Source organism: Sinocyclocheilus grahami, unplaced genomic scaffold (assembly GCF_001515645.1).
Source record: "Sinocyclocheilus grahami isolate Dianchi unplaced genomic scaffold, SAMN03320097.WGS_v1.1 scaffold228.1, whole genome shotgun sequence".
Taxonomy (NCBI): domain Eukaryota; kingdom Metazoa; phylum Chordata; class Actinopteri; order Cypriniformes; family Cyprinidae; genus Sinocyclocheilus; species Sinocyclocheilus grahami.
In genome coordinates this window covers 523858-541644 of record NW_015505407.1, presented here as the reverse complement: position 1 = coordinate 541644, position 17787 = coordinate 523858, and positions in this window count along the sequence as shown.

The following is a 17787-nucleotide window of genomic DNA, read 5'->3' as shown; positions in this document are numbered from 1 at the left end:
GCTTTTTTTTTTTTACTGTCTGAAGCAGGAACAGATGTATGCTCCAGCTGATGAATTGAAACCATCTGAAACAACTCTTACAGTCTTGCTCCATAAATATACCTTTCAACATGTTAAAGTGAGATCAAGAAAAAAAAAGTAACAAGTTTGTCAGCCTTGTCTCCTGATTTCACTGGGGCAGATGGTGAGCAAGTGTTGCACCTGACAGTCTTATTATACCAGTTTTGTTGGTTTATTGTATAAATATATATAAAATAATTTCTTATGAGCTTTAAAGTAGTATGAATAGACAAAAACATCTAAAAGATTGCATGATTTAAATTTAATTTGACAAAATTAATATGTGTTTTAATCCAAGCCCTCTGGGTCATGGCACCAGATCTATCCTAAAATTGACATTTTGTAAATGCTAGCAAAACACTTTTTAATGTACACAAAGTTAGCTCATATTCTTTCATTTGTGTGGAAACATTGTCTGTTTAGCTCTTACCTTTTATCCGAAGCAATTGAAGACAAGGAATTTACTGATACAATCAAATATCAGCATATTGCTAATGCTCACAATATCCTGCCAGAATATATGCTACATACCAAATTACAGATGGAATCAATAAAAAGTGGAATAATTTTATCTAAAATAGATCGATGCTTTACTAATGGGTAACATTCGTCAAAACTGGGTACAGTCGGTAAAAACAGTAATCCCCCAAAGTTCAATAAATGAAATTAACATTGCATTAGCAAAGAAACAGGACTAATAAAATGCAACCAATAAAACAATTTAGAAATGGAAAGGGCAAGTTCAACACTTCCTCACTGTTCAAATAAACATTCTCAAACTTTCAAATAAACACTTTCAGCACTTTTAAATAAACATTTCCTTGGTTTCATTTGTTTTGCCAAATGGAAAAAAAATTTAAGATTCAGTTAACTTAGTTCACTTAAGTCAAACAAAATTCATGCTGCTTCCAAAGCTCATTTCTGTGAAGTTCAACAAAATCCAGCTCTTTGAATAATAATAAAAAAAAAAAAACTAGAAAACACACCTGAAAAAATGATGACGCAATATTAGAACCACATCAAATACATTCATACTGATTCTCCACGGCCTAATGTTTAAAATACTTGAGAAATAGGCCTAAACTCAATCAGGACTGGTTTTAGTCAAATACAGGGACCATAGCCAAAATGCAGGTCTTTACCCAAAAACAAAACAAAAACAAAAAATATATATATATATATAAATTAAATTAAGCATTTCCTTTAACAACAGCCATAAATCATACAGCAGTTTGTATCATGAGTGTGCAACTGAGAATTAGACTGTTTACAGACTTAAACATCACATTTACATGAGGAGGGGTGTCACAAACCCAAACCACAAAATGTCTGGATTCCTTCAGACTTGTTAAATAAATGACATTTGGAATACCTGTTACAGATAGTGTAAAGACTTTATTTGAAAGGTGTGTTTATTGAGCCACCTTCTGGTTAGCGATGTCAGATCCCACTTTAATGCCAATCAAAAGAAAGGAAATTACCAGAAGATTTTCTACCTTCTCTTTTTATCACCTCATTACAAAAATCTTAATTTTTTTGTGTCAGGAAGTGGAAATATGCAAAGTGAATGTTTCTGCTTTGCACAAAGCCTTTCAACCTGCTAATGTCAAAATGGTGGAGTCATGTAGTCGCCCTACATTTAATACACCAGTGAGAGGCAGCAGTGCACTAATATGCTGTTAAAATGCAACAAAACAACAGAAGAAGAAATAAGGAAGGTTAGAGCATGAGCAACAAGCAACGTTTTGAATTTGTGCTGACATCGTTTGGCTCAGGTGAATTGGCACTGACTTTGCTGAAGCTGGGAAAAGAAACAGAGAGACCACTTGCATTTTTACCACTGGACAAAGATTGATTACGTCTATACAAGAATAATAAGGTAAGTTATCAAAAAATAATTGTGTGTGAATGTATCTTTCTGTCTGATGCAAATTTTAACTGACCTACTCCGTGTCTACATCGGATGCGAGTGGCGTGGTGCGGCATGGCGGGACACGACACGGCAAAAGACAATAGAACCAATTATAATCAGTGATTCTATTCACACTAGATGCAGGTATTTGCAACACTCACTTTGTCACGTCCAGTGTGGACAGCTTCTAGCTGTTGTGGCACGACGTGATGTGTCAATGATCGCATCTAGTGTAGACACAGTGTTTGCTAACCATTCTAGGAAACACACGGAATTAATCTATCATTGGTATGAAGAAGCCTAAGTTGTTATACATATTAACTCCGCGGTGTAATTAATATGCTTGACAGAAACCGAAATGTATCATCAAATAAATATCGTTCTGCTGTTAAAGGGGTCATACGATGCTGCTAAAAAGAACATTTATTTGGTGTAGTGAAATATGTTTATGCGGTTTAAAGTAAAAAAAACACATTATTTTTTACATACTGTACATTATTGTTTCTACTCTATTTTACAAAGCTCATCGGTCTGAAAAGCGAGGTGTGCTGTGATTGGCCAGCTATCCAGTGTGTTGTGATTGGCCGAATACCTCAAGCGTGTGACGGAAATCTTACGCCCCTCACCATATTGTTGATGCCAGTAGTCGTGTCCTCTTTTGGAAGACCAAACAAAGTAGTTTCGCTTTCACAACGAAAAATACGGCGGCCTAGCGTGAGCCACGGCTTAGTGTGAGCTGAGGCCGGGCTAGAGTGAGCAGAGGCGGCAGGGTTGACAACGGCGCGGACGGCGGATCCGACGATGGAGCGGCAACCACATGTGACGACCCCGGGCTGGACTCTGCTTCGTCCACGGTGAAAGCCGATCCGGCGATCCACAGCACTAAGTTGATGTATTCCCTCAGCGTAGTCTTTGCAACTTTACGGCATGACAAAGCGGATATCGAGCTTGTAACACTCCGAAGAGAAAGGAAAAATTGAAATCGCATCATATGACCCCTTTAAGAGCGTGTGTTACACAGTCTACGTAATACTCCGGCTGACAGCAGCAGTGTCACTGCTGCAACATACGGTGACATGTTCTGCGACAATGTCAGTGACACTAACACAATCCACTGGCACGTCACAATAAGTGTCAGTGGCACATGCCAACCTTCACTGACACATGTGCCGGATGTGCCACTGAGCATAGTGGCATGTGCCAATTGTTTCCGTTTGTCAGATGCTATGCCACTTAATGTTAATACTGCCTCTCCGATGTTAGTGTTTTTATTGTATTTTTAATAAAATATTACTACTTTCAAAAATATTAAAACATTTTACTGTCCCCAAACTTTTGAATAGTAGTCTATAGTATATCAAAAGGAATGACAATTTGGTTCCGATTTGATATCTACAAACACTTCCATGCCGTACATCTGTCCTAATGCATTACATTTTAATTGGGAAATTTCCACACACCAGCCATACATCTTATATGCCTCAAGGAATTTCTGAGGATTTTCATTTTTGTGCAGGTTGATGAAGTGGCAAGATGAAGTTTGCAGGCACCCATATGGACCTGCTGTCTCATTATTACATCAAATACAGTTCTCTTGTGAACCTATAAACAAACCGAACTGTATGTTTTTGTTCTCCTAATTGTTCAACTAAAACACACCAAAGCCCTTGTGCTTTCCACACACACACAATTGCCCTAGAGCTGCAGGCTGCCAGTGTGTCGAAATGAGCACAAAATTAAAAACACTGCAATGACAAACACTCCATATGATGAAAAGGCCTCTTGGTGGTGGAGCTTTATGATATGAATGATGACTGAATGATGGCCTGTGAGCATGGCTTTTCTTTGTGCATCCCACTTATACTACGTCTGCTTGAAATCAAGGCTCTGCACCAGATGCTCTCACAATCTGCATTCCTGCAGTAGGAGCGTGCATAGTTCACACATCCTATCAACTGGCTCAATTTAAATATTTTGCTGTGCTTCTTAATTTTTCTTCAACCTTCTCACCTGATCCATTCCAGATGTGTGAGCCACAGGCTAAGTGAGGTGGCAGTAAATTGCACACTTATGTTCTCATCACACACCGGCTTGTGTGTGAACGCACAGTACAGTACATGCCTAGTATTTATCATATGACAAAAATACACATTATTCTATGGAAATGTCATAATATTGCTGTGCCAGATGAGCTCTGCCCTTCCAACAACATCAGGCGTCAAACAGTTGTACGTGATATTCAACACAGGTACTGAATAACAAGCTCATGAAGTTATGGCACCAGACACATCTTATTTCGTTCAGCCCCACCCTGAGAGACAGAAACATGGAAGAACCTCAAAATTCCCTTCATGTTTGAAGGGATTGTTCACCATAAAATTAACACTTTGTCATCATTTATTCACCTTCATGTCATTCCAAACACTTTTTTCACTTGGTAGGTAAACGCAATGATATGAGTTTGAAGAAAGAGGGTTGCTATTGCGGCCCCAGCGTGCCAACATGCCACAGACTGCAGACCCCATTGCCCATGGGAAAGATGTGAACACTTGGCTGAGAGGCATGACAGACAGCCTCACCCCCAAGACATTTGAACTGTTATTATTTTTAATAATAATCCTAATCCTGAGAAGATTCCTGACACAAGATTCAAGCCAGAACAACAACCACGAGGAGCTAGTCAAAATCACCAGCTCCCTAAGCTACGCCTTCACAACCCAGCTGAAACTAAGCGACAAGCACATCACCCACCTTCAAGAGGAGCTGACACGTGCTCAACGCCGCATAGACAAGCTGGAAGTGAAAGTTCAAGATCAACTCAAAGCACCCAACGAGAGGGAGCAGGAAACAACGGAACAAGTTAAAAAGCTCCAAGCAGCCCTGGCAGCAGCTCAGCTCAACCAGCAACATTCAAAGGCTGTCCAGAAAGACCTAGTAAACAGACTCCAGTATGCCGAACAGCTAATAGAGAAAGCCAAGAATCACATCAGAGACAAGAATGTTGAAATCAGTACCCTGAAAGACCACCTTGAAAGGTATAGAACTGAAATGGACAATCTGACCCAACAACTAGACGATACCAACGATGAGCTCTACATGGTCAGAAAAGAACTCAAAGATGCTTATGAGCCGAAACAAGAGCCAAGAAAAGAGAAGCATCACTCAGCCTCACCACTGCTGAGCAGAGCAGAGTCCCATATCCAAGAACCGGCATATGACGAAAGGCGCGAAGGGCCACAACCCAAAACCTCACCGGCCTTCGCCACACAAGCCTTTCCTGCCAACGAAAGAATACCTCCCATCCAAGCAGACCTTGGAGCTGCACATGGGATGACCATCAAAGACCTCAACAAGCTGTCTAAAAACATCAGCAGTTTCAACCCAAACTCTGCAGAGGGCCACGACATCCAGGCCTACCTGCAAGATATCGAGTTTTATCTGGAAATGAGACCTCGTGTGACTGACAGAGACAGGTTATACCTCCTAAGAGCCACATCAAGTCCTGAGGTACGAAACTTCCTAGATCGACAGCCCAGTCAAACAAAGTCAAGCTACCAGCTACTTCGTGAGGTCCTTATTAAAGAGTTTACAGACCCTGAGTCTGAACTTGGACTGTTAACTGCTTTGGAGATCAAGCAAGGTCGACAAGAGGTTCCACAAGCTTACTACAACCGACTCCGACAAGCCTACTTTGGTGCACACAACGAACCTGACCTCGAAGAGGATGTGAACTTCAAAAGCCTCTTCCTAAGAAACCTGCACCCTGGAGTCAGCCATCATCTAGGCGTCATGGCCTGTCCACGCTCCATGACCATCCAACAGTTGCGTGACCTAACACAGAAGGCCTACAACAAGCAGAAGATGGCCTCAAAGAAAGGTAACAAAACATCCACACTCTTGAACTCTGTAACCAAAGACTCAAGCCTTGCACTGGACGACACCCAGTGGCATCACGACACCAGAGTCTTCCATCAAGAGCACAGAGAACGTGACCCCCATGTCCACGACAGCTTTCAGCCCAGCCGCTGGAAAAATCCATGGGAACAGCCACGCTTCTCAAGAAACCCAAAAGATAGGAACAACTGGAAACCTAACCAGACATCCAAAGGTAATCGCCTGACTCATCCAAGAGCAACTCGTCTGAGTAAGCGACAACAAAACCCACCTCAGCACCACTCAGACATGCACAGTGCTGAGTATGCAGAAGAGCAAGACAGCTTATCCTCAGACGACATGGAACAAGTCATGAGACAAATGAAAGAGTTCCTTCAAGAAAAGCTGAACATGGATGACCACAAAGTTGAGTCATGCTCGCTGTGACCAGCGACAGAACGGAAGGCCGGTGATCACCTGGTACACCACATCAGAGATGACAAGCACCTGTTCAACAACCACCCAGAACGAGCAAGTCTCTCACGGCCAACTGTTGATGAAACTCTGAGGTACCAAAGAACATCACCTCAGTCACCCATCGCTCAATAACAAACTGTCAAATCAACTCCAAGAACCACATTCCTGTCTGTGCAACAGCAACCACCCAAGCACAGAAGGTCAGAAAGTCTGCCACAACCAGAAGGCATCACAAGAGAAATGCAACATAGGAGACAAAGTTTGCACCCCAGCTTCACACAGCCATGCCAAACTAGCTCTGACTGTCTGCTAAAGAACTTCCTGCCTTGCTGGACTGACCCCCATTAGATCATGGACACGCCCTCATCCAAGCCAAGGATGCAGAGAGCCCGTCTTCACTGACATACAAGAAAAGGGGGGAGACAACACAGACTGAAACAGATCTGACCACACATACACAACATTACCTACACCCAGAGGTAACCACATCTACTGATAACACATTCAACTAACATTTTCTTCCCACAAGTAGAATATCCAAATTTTAGCGTAACATAAAGTTACATATGCCCACCATGAAGAAATATGCAGCCATCCTCACAATAGGTAGAACACCTGACACTAATTTAAGGTACATGACACACTAGCTGCACACGACATCCTAGCTCAACAGTAGTTGTAAGCCATGCTAGGAAAATCCACAGCAGCTTAGGTTTGTTTGTTCTTCTTTTACCTATCCTGATTCCTTCCTCTCTTTCCTTAGTAGGTGAAACACCTAGACACCCTGCAAGGGTCAAAGGTCTGATATTAGGATTGACTCACCACACCTAATATCCGCCAGTAATTCTAAAGCTGAATGGAAGCCAGAAAGAGTGCCGTCTAAAACTTTAACCAGACCACAGCTCCGCGGCGTCAGCCAACGCCCAACCACTGGCTTCCCAAGACTGAACCTCCAGCCAATCAGAAAAGCGGGAAACCTCTTTCGGCAACCAGACAAGGAAGGGAACCCCGCACACAGGAACGCAAGTACCTCCAGATCCTAGCTGAACTGGTGCATTTAATATAAATTTTAACCTAATTGAGGAACTCAATGCGCGGGTTAATTAAGTGATTGATATATATTACATATTGCTGTAAACTTGGGATTTCACATTTTCATTCTCTTAAACAAATTATTTCCTCACTTTCTCTCTTTCTGCAACTTGTGTGAATGCGTGTGTTCATGTGTTAGCTTAGTTTATGTCTTAGATTTATCCAATAAAGCCTTATTTATATTGAAAAGAGAAGTATCTTGTGTTTTGTGCTCACAAGTTAATGTCTTAAACTGCCAATCTTGTTACTGTGCTAATTACCAGTGTTTTCACTATATTTTGGATATAAATATCCATTGCAGAATTGATGTCATACGGCTCGTTCACTGAATCGCTGGCCGTCTCCGTGATCAGCCGTAAAACAGTGATTCTGTCCAAATTCCCTTACATATTATTGGTGGAGTTCCCTTTAAAATCTTAAATGATTCCCTTTGAGCTAAATTGACCTGTTTCCGTTACACTATTGAAGTAAAAATACCATAACGGTGTTGTAAAAGTCATCTATATGACTTGTGCGGTATATTCTAAGTTGAAGCCGAACGGCAGTTCACACAGCGTTTTGTGTTCCATGTGTTCTTTTAAAACATTGCCGTGTAAACATGAGCTGCTTCTCAATTCCAAGAACTCAAAGAACGACTTGTGTTCTCGTGGAGACTGGTCTTGACAGAACAAACTTGGAAGAAGAGCACGGAACGTATCTTTGTGAGAATGGGCTTTATGCACAATCACTACTCCATTTTGCCAGCTCATTTATATGTGGTGCAGCACAGGAAGCCATTTTTTCTATTGGCATTAACTGTGGAGTCATCGCAGGAGAAGTGGATATTTTACACTCGCTTTTTGAAAGAGCTTCCCCGGATTACTGTGAACGATGTTAATCGCATTGTGAGGCAGTAAGCTGTCACTCCCAACAGCAAGAGGGAGAAGTTTTGGGTTACATCGATATTTTGAGGGTGAGTATTCTCATGCTATATATCCAAAAAGTGAATCTAGCTAAGTCCCAGTTTCTTACAGTTCATACCTGTCATTTCATTTATTTGTTTTAATAACGTGTTTACTGATATTATTCATTTTGACTGATGTGCTTTGACTGTGTAATGAAGGATCAGGTGACAGTGAGAGATAACCGTGAGGGTGTTGTGTTTCAGGTCAGTGAGGAGGGCAAGATATTAGCTTAAGCTTATGCCTGAATTAAATGCTCATTTTAAACAACCGTTTTTGAGGTTTCTACACAAAGACAGGCATAGTGAAATTATTCCATATACAGGATCGTAGAGCTTAAGAGTTTAACTTTGGGTATAGTACCACAGTATATGGATATGTAAATAGAATATTTAAATATTAAACAATATTTCATATTTGACATATTTCTATTTAAATTTCTACTTAAATATTTAACACATTTAAATAGAATATTAATGCATGACTTTTGTTATAGTTTATTAATATTCACATGTTGTTAAATGTATATACACAATGTTGTGCAGGAAATGTTTAACCTGCGTTTGCTTGATTGTTTTCAATGTAAAAAAAGTTATATTTTTGGCAAATATAAAAGCCCTTTCACACCAAAAGTGAAAAGAATAAGCCTCAGGCTGAAGGAAATGTAAATTCACGTCTGTTTAGTGGAGGCTGCTCATCTCAAACAAACCTTTCAACTGTGCTGCCATTCTGGATTGCATGAAAAATAGAATGCAGGAGAAGAAAGTTCTTCAGCAATAAAAATAATTTAAAAAACGCACACAACACCTCTGCACTTACTCCTGATTTCTCTCAACATGGGTACAGGAGAGCTGTCAGTCAATAAATCAGTCAATACATTTCAATAAGTTACTTTTTGAAAAAGTAACTCAGATATTTCTTTGTAAATTAAAAAGAAATGCATGAGTTTACTAGTTACATGAAAAAAAGTAATCTGATTACATAATGTGTTACCCCCGACACTGTAAATCATGCCGAAGTGATGTTCGGTTCAATTGATTCTTTTTATTCAGATCTTTTTAATGAATCAATTGATCCAGTTTTATAAATCTGATATGAATGATTCATTTTCAGCAGTCAAAACCTCACTTTTCGCTTTTAGAAATACACCACAAGAATCATGTAGATTACCTTTATTACAGGGCTTCTTAAAGCTTTAAAATATATAGGCCTACTTCAGCTATTTTAAGCCTAGACAGCATCCTCAAAATCTACAGGGTGAATAGGCCTATATGTATGTAAACTGTTCCTGTGTCTGGCCGTTCTGGTGCTCAGTGCACTGTAGCGTCGACCAGATGGCAGCAGTTCAAAGAGGGAGTGTGCTGGATGTGGGGGGTCCAGAGTGATTTTGCCAGCCCTTTTGCTCACTCTGTATAAGTACAGTTCTTGGAGAGAAGGGAGGGTTGTACCAATGATTCGCTCAGCAGTCCGGACTACCCTCTGTAGTCTTCTGAGGTCAGATTTGGTAGCTGAGCTGAACCAGACAGTTATTGAAGTGCAGAGGATGGATTCAATGATGGCGGAGTAGAACTGTTTCAGCAGCTCCTGTGGCAGGTTGAACTTCCTCATGAATGATTCATTTTCAGCAGTCAAAACCTCACTTTTCGCTTTTAGAAATACACCACAAGAATCATGTAGATTACCTTTATTACAGGGCTTCTTAAAGCTTTAAAATATATAGGCCTACTTCAGCTATTTTAAGCCTAGACAGCATCCTCAAAATCTACAGGGTGAATAGGCCTATATGTATGTATGTATTTATATTAGCTGGCAAAACAAGCAAAATATTGATCCCTGTTTTTGCATGAAGAATGTTCGAAAAGGAAATATAGATGGGCAAGAATCATTATTTATTATTTTATTTTCCAAAGTAAGTCAGTGGATATTATCATACTTCTGGCCACATTGGAAAGGGTGATCTGAGGCGTTGTTTACCCAAACGCCACACTGTTCAAATGAAATTAACAGGTACTTTAAAGTCATGAGTGCTGGGTCTCTACCAAGGGCTGATTCATTTTGCTTTCCTCTGAATGGATTTTTAGAAGTGCAGAGCTGAAAAGGAAGGAAAACATTTAGTTGGGATGTAAATAAGGAAAAATGTAATGAAGATATTGCTTTATTGTGGGCAGATCACATTGTTGATGTCATATGTTTTCTCTGCAATTTCGTGGAGATTTGAATGAATGAATGAATGTGAGTGTCCCACTTCAGGTCCTGAGAGATTGTGGTGCCCAGGAACCTGAATGACTCCACTGCAGTCACAGTGCTGTCCATGATGGTGAGTGGGGGGAGTGCAGGGGGGTTTCTCCTGAAGTCCATGATCATCTCCACAGTTTTGAGCGTGTTGAGCTCCAAGTTGTTGAGACTGCACCAGACAGCCAGCTGCTCGACCTCCTGTCTGTAAGCAGACTCATCACCGTCCTGAATGAGGCCGATGAGTGTGGTGTCGTCTGCAAACTTCAGGATAACAGTTCAATCTGAAAAAAATAAGTTTTATTCACCACATGCAATTGACCACAGTCTACTAAGGCAATTGTTGGTACAAAATATTGGCATGCATTCTGAATAAAGACAAGTCATAGGGAAGTACATACAAGACTAATTCATACCAGAGAACATTTGGAGCTGTGTTCCAAATGATCTCCTTAGGCTGTTGGTGATGTGCTGGTAAAAGCCCCATTCACTCAACACACAAAAGAGCATGGACTCAGTAATGAGGTGCAAGACAAGACTTTCTGTCAGAACTCAGCAGTTAGCTTTCATATCAATTCATTGGAAGTTTACAAAAGTGCTGAAATAAAGAACAAGGACACAAGTCTACTATTGAGGGAGGATTTTCCCCGTGGTGATGCAACTTATCTTCCACTTTTTGCCTTTACATTAAAATTAATATATTTCCTTTCGCTTGAAGCCTGGACAGATACAAATGGTGTGACCTTGGTTTCAACTAAAATGAGAGGCCAAATTTAAGGACTGAAGTGCAGTAAGACAGTTTTGGCAGTGCGAGTGCCTGTGCAGATGCCTGCCCAGCTAGAGAACACCATTATCTGGCAAGGCTCATTCATCAAAGGAGCCTGGGGGACCTTACTCTAATTTACAGGTCCTGGAGCATGCATCAGATTGAATGTTATATTTGGCCGAAAACATCATCTCCACTTAGAGCTGGCTGCGAATTAAGAACATTTTCTCATACTGCTGAATATCTGTTAACCCTCCATTAATAATGCAGGTCATCTTGACCCATGTGAAAGTTTAAAGGGATAATTCACCCAAACAAATGTAAATTCTGTCTTCATTTACAAATGAGATCAAGTAAATAATGTTTTTATATTTTTAGGAAACCTATCCCTTTTCCATTTTCTGGGAAAAAAATTCTTACTAATTTCATTATGCTTTATTTGATCAAAGTCAATAAACCTTGAGTTAATTTCTTTGGCGCCTTTTTTCAACATAAAATAAACATCAGTGTTTCATTTGTGTTTAACTCTGAAAATTACTGCTGATCAAGAGTGATTGCTCACCATTGTAAAACAACCTGTAAACACTGATACACACCGAAAATCCTAAATTTAAAATGTAATTTATTTCCTGAAGATAAACAGAATGTTTAGCAAAATTTTAAACAACATTCAGATGTTAAATGAATAAGAAATATTGTCAGGTTTACATGATAAGCCAGTTAAATTCCTCTTTTTATGACCACATTTTTATTAGTTTATTAAATGAATTGAGAGCAGCAGTACAGAACGTTGTTTTGCTGGATTGTGCTGGGTAAACATGTCATGTGTGTTAGATGTTCAAACAAATCTCTGGCGTCTTGTTTTGACTGTTGCTGATGCAGGTTAGACATTAGGACCTGTGTCTGGAGAGGTAGTGTGAAAACACACAACAGAAAGTAAATGTGTAACCTTAGAAGGCAGCAGGAGCACCTTAGAGATGGTCTGTTATATTGCTGGATTGTGGAAGGGCCCTTGCCCTGGGTAAACCTGGGTATCAACACACTGTATCTAAAGTGCATCCATAACTCATGTAAAATTACATCCCAGGAGAACATCAAGTGTGATGGATCGATGAACTGTGTCATCTAGATGCATCAGAAGACTCTTCAGCTAAAGCCAAGGATCATAGAAGCCTAATTACATTAGACATATACTTCATTGAATTTTAAGGGCACACAAACAACATGCCCACCCTGTAACAATGAAACAGGAGTGATTCACCTTGCAAATGCTGGCTGGTTTATGGTTCTGTCAGCCATAAAGGAATTTAAAGGTGGGATTGAGGATGACATCTGACAAGTCATAGACCCATATTTATTCAAACCACATATGATTCTCTTGGAAACAGCTGCTGAAAAATCAAGGCCATTTTCTGAATAAACATCATCAGACCCAAACACTAATCATCTCTACTCAGTTTGATGTCAAACAGACATGGGCCTGTGTAAAGAGTAAAGAAGAGAAATGGGGAAAATCATTTGATTTCACAGTCAAAGGCGGCGAGGAATCTGAGGATGGTTGGCTGACTGCACTGAAATTCTAAGAAATAACTTTTTTAAACAAATGTCCCTGTTGTCCTATAAAAATATGCCAACACTCAAAGTCAATATTTAAATAAACATGCTTTTTGGCCTTTATTGATACACTCATTTGTATTTGTGTGTGTATGTAGGGAAAAGTGCAGTCTTTGACAAGATACATGAAAACGTATTCACCTAGTTAGATGTAGAGATTGAATGTAGACCAAGATATAACACAATTACTCAGCTAACATTTACTTCCTACAATTGAATGTGAATATATAATTTTCCGTGATTTAGTGGTTCTTTTCAACCTGCTCTTGCTTGGCCAGACAGGCAGAGCCAGTGATCTGAACTGACCACAGATGTGTTCCTTTAGAAATCTTTAAAGCATCGGTTTTTAATTCAGTTCAGACATTTTGAACATTATGCACTCAATCAACATCCAGCAAATTATTTTTCTCAAGCTCTTACGTGAACTGATTTTTTTCCTCTAACCACTAAGTGAAGGGTGGAAACTGAATGTCTTCAAGGAGATAAAATGTAGTAGTGTGCCGCCTTTTGATCTTTACTGAGTAACTTCCTCTGGAGAGATGGGCCTGCGTCACACTTTACAGTCTAGGTAGCGAACAAAGAACAGAGGTCTAAGTCAGAAAGAACATGACTGAGAGCTAAATGGCCTGCACTGTTGTCCCTATCTATGTTAAAGGGCAAAAGATAACCGCTGGACTTAGAGGCTGCCCTGTGATGTGAGCTTTTTATAAGCAAATACAACATTTCTACAGCTCATCACTTTTCATTGAAACAAAATGTTGCTGAATTGTGATGATTAATCCAAAATCGCATGAAATGTTTAACTTCATGATTTCCTTTTGCTAGAGCCTTATCAAATTAGCTATTTTTTAACATCCCCACAATTCATAATTTGATGCCTGACCATCCAAAGTAGGCCTGCACCCAACCCCCCTTCAAATACCTGAGGACCATCGGCAAACCAGATGCACTAACGTGATGCAAAGAGACACTAGAACTTCATGACAGCTTGTCCGACTTCTTCGAGATGGAAGAGTTTGTTTGTTTTGGCTAGACATAAAACAGACTTGGTTTAGCAGCGCTAGAGTCTCGTAAAACTGAGATTGGAGATGGGCCTGCGTCACACTTTACAGTCTAGGTAGCGAACAAAGAACAGAGGTCTAAGTCAGAAAGAACATGACTGAGAGCTAAATGGCCTGCACTGTTGTCCCTATCTATGTTAAAGGGCAAAAGATAACCGCTGGACTTAGAGGCTGCCCTGTGATGTGAGCTTTTTATAAGCAAATACAACATTTCTACAGCTCATCACTTTTCATTGAAACAAAATGTTGCTGAATTGTGATGATTAATCCAAAATCGCATGAAATGTTTAACTTCATGATTTCCTTTTGCTAGCGCCTTATCAAATTAGCTATTTTTTAACATCCCCACAATTCATAATTTGATGCCTGACCATCCAAAGTAGGCCTGCACCCAACCCCCCTTCAAATACCTGAGGACCATCGGCAAACCAGATGCACTAACGTGATGTAAAGAGACACTAGAACTTCATGACAGCTTGTCCGACTTCTTCGAGATGGAAGAGTTTGTTTGTTTTGGCTAGACATAAAACAGACTTGGTTTAGCAGCGCTAGAGGCTCGTAAAACTGAGATTGTGGGTGGAGAGCCATTTTTGCATTACACTTCAGATTAACGCAGATTTTGATGAAAAATGTCTCATAGAGATATTTCTCCCTAGAAGATCATTAGTTGTGCCAAGGCACTGCAAACTTTGTGAGCAGACTATAATATGTAAACTGGCACTACACTAATGGGACTACATTGCTCAAACACGGTAACACACAAACATAATACAATATTATAATGAAATCCAGCTCAAAATCAGTCTCATTTGACCCCAGGCACAAGGCATGCTGGGTAACCAGTAGTGCCATAATGTTGAAATAGCATGGGATAGCTAATTTACTTGGCTTTCTGTGAGAAGTAACGGTTATACAATATATGTTTTAGTTCATAAACTGGTTTTAGACAAGCATAGAAACCAAGAAGGAAGGGAAAATTAGCCTGAAATATTCATCGTTCGTGGTCAATATAATGTCTTGCCTGTTCAACTGTGTGATTTATGGAATGGAATGACAGATTCATATGAAATCGCCACCTCATAAAATAGTTATGTTTTGTCAGAAGTATGGCCATTTGTAACTTGAATATGTGGCTTCTGGTGTAATTTCATTACTTACTGAAAGTGATGAAATTAAGTTGTGATAACATGTTCAAGATAAAATGGGTTGCTTTAGCAAATTTTAATTAAATAAACAAGCAACAAAATGTTGCTTTTTAGTGTAATTTAATCATGTGAACAGTTACGTACATGTTTAGGCATGTAACAATTCATATTCATGAGCAAAGCTTTATAATTTCTGCTAAGCTTATAATAACTTGGCTTAACTTAAGTTTATAATGTGTGTTCCCAACACCCCTCACACACTTTTCAGATGGCTCTTAAGCTCCTGGCTAGCAGGTTTACAGATGCTTTCCTGTCTCTTGCAAGTAGAAGAACGCTGGCTGATCTTCTCAAAACAGACACAGTGCTCACACACAGTATGAAGAGGCCCACTGAAAGGGCCAAAAAAAGAGTATGGCAAAGTTCATTGGGTTCATCACACACTATTCCAGTTTTAAGGATCAAAAAATTAAGCATATTGTTTATTTCCTTGTCTTCAGCTAAATGGTAAATTACATATAGCAGAAAGGTCCTTATAAACACTGGTGGTTTGACCTCCATCAACGGCTGCCAGCAGATAATGCTGCACTGTGATTTAGGTGCTGCGAAAACTGAGGCTATAGGTAGCAGAGAGCTAAACAAGTGGAAGTTTCAAGGTGTAACTTAACAGTCCTGGCTCAGATGTGCCAATCTGCATCAAGTATTCACTTGTTCCACAAGTTGTTTTAATTTTTGTTGCCCAGAATCCCCAAATATTATGATCCCCATGTGATATTATAAAAATGTAATACATTTTTAATTAAATTAATTAAATAATTTTGGCCTTTATACTGTCATTAAATTAAATTATATAAATGCTAACTAGAAACTATTTATTTTCTTTATGTATACTGTATATGTGTGTGTGTGTGTATGTATGTATGTACAGTATGTATATATATATAATTACAGTGCTGCTTGAAAGTTTGAGAACCCTTTAGAATTTTCTATATTTCTGCATAAATATGACCCAAAACATAATCAGAAATCAGACGAGCTCTTCAATCTATTGCTAACTGTAGTGGAGGCTCTCTATTCGTTCGGGTGAAATCCCTGCTCTTTGGTTTTAATGAGGAAAAAACAAACTATGAAATGACGGATTAGAACCCAGACCCACTAACTTAGCACAAGTTCTACTGTTAGACCATTAGACCACCAGATCCAGATCTGTGTATACAATCACTGTTGTGAAGAATCGGTACTAATTCATGATTTTGATGTAAGGATGAACCTAGCCTATCGCATTAAAAATGTTTCTATGAGTTCTGTCAATAAGTTAAACTCTTTGCGTTCGTATTCTGGATTCATCTGCTTTTCTATACAAAGTATGCTTTATTAATAGTGTGTGTAGAGTTTGGTCTTTTAATATCACTGTCTAATGCATTGAGCCACGTCAAGTTAAGCCCATGTAGTGTAAATGCAGAAATCGGATACAGGCCACGTTTAAAAGGTGTAAGCGGCTCGTTAAAAAAATATATAGTCAAAAAATCTGATTTGTGCAACCAGATCTGCAGTGTAAATGAACAGGGATCTGTCAAAGTTTGATCATGTTTGTGGAAGTGTATCATGCATGGCACAGATATGTAACACTAGATAATTTCCCTGAATAAATAAATGACAAAGTATATATTTTTGTCTTGTTTGTTTTATTGGGTTCTCTTTGTCTACTTTCAGGACTTATGCATATAGTGTAAAGACAGCATAAAGTCCAATATTTATTTCATTTAGTAATTAATTTATAGTATATATATTAAAATATTATTTAGAAGCTATTTATTTTCTAATATCTTTTTTCTACTCATTGTTACATTAATGCTAGATACACTTTGTTAAATAAATAAATAAGCAAACAAACAAGTAAATCATTTTTTTGTGGGACCCGATTTTTAGCGTTCCTCCAAAATCTGACCCCAGTTTGTGCCTGGACTTCTTTACATTTTGGAACATTTTAGCTTCTTAACTTCACTAACAAACACCTTTATTCGTTTATTGTAGAATTGGGCCAAAGGTTATACACATGAAGAAAGTATGTGTTTTAAGAAGTGGTAGCGCTGACAACTGTAATGAGTCAATCCACTGAAGGCGAGCGTAGTGAGAACCCAAGTGCAGTTTATTTACAGAGTGATCCAAACAATAATCCAAGACACTGCGCCCTAATGTAACATCCACCCCAACCAACACAACGTCCAGGAGGTGGTCCAGGGGGCGGGAGGGAGGGCCAGGCCCGTGAAGAGGAACAGGCAGAGAGGGGAGCCATGGCAGAACGGGGAGCCATAGCGGACAGACCACTTGCCTGTGACCGAACAAGCAGAGAGTTCTTGAATGGCCTCCTTGGCCGTGAAAGGACAGACAGTGAGTTCATGAACGGCCTCCATGGCCGTAACAGGGCAGACTGTGAGTTCATGAATGGCCTCTTTGGCCGTAACAGGACAGGCAGTGAATTCATGGACGGCCTCCATGGCCGTAACAGGACAGGCAGTGAATTCATGGACGGCTTCCTTGGCCGTGGCAGGACAGACGGTAAGTCCAAGAACAGCCTCCGTGGCCATAACAGGACAGGCAGTGAATTCATGGACGG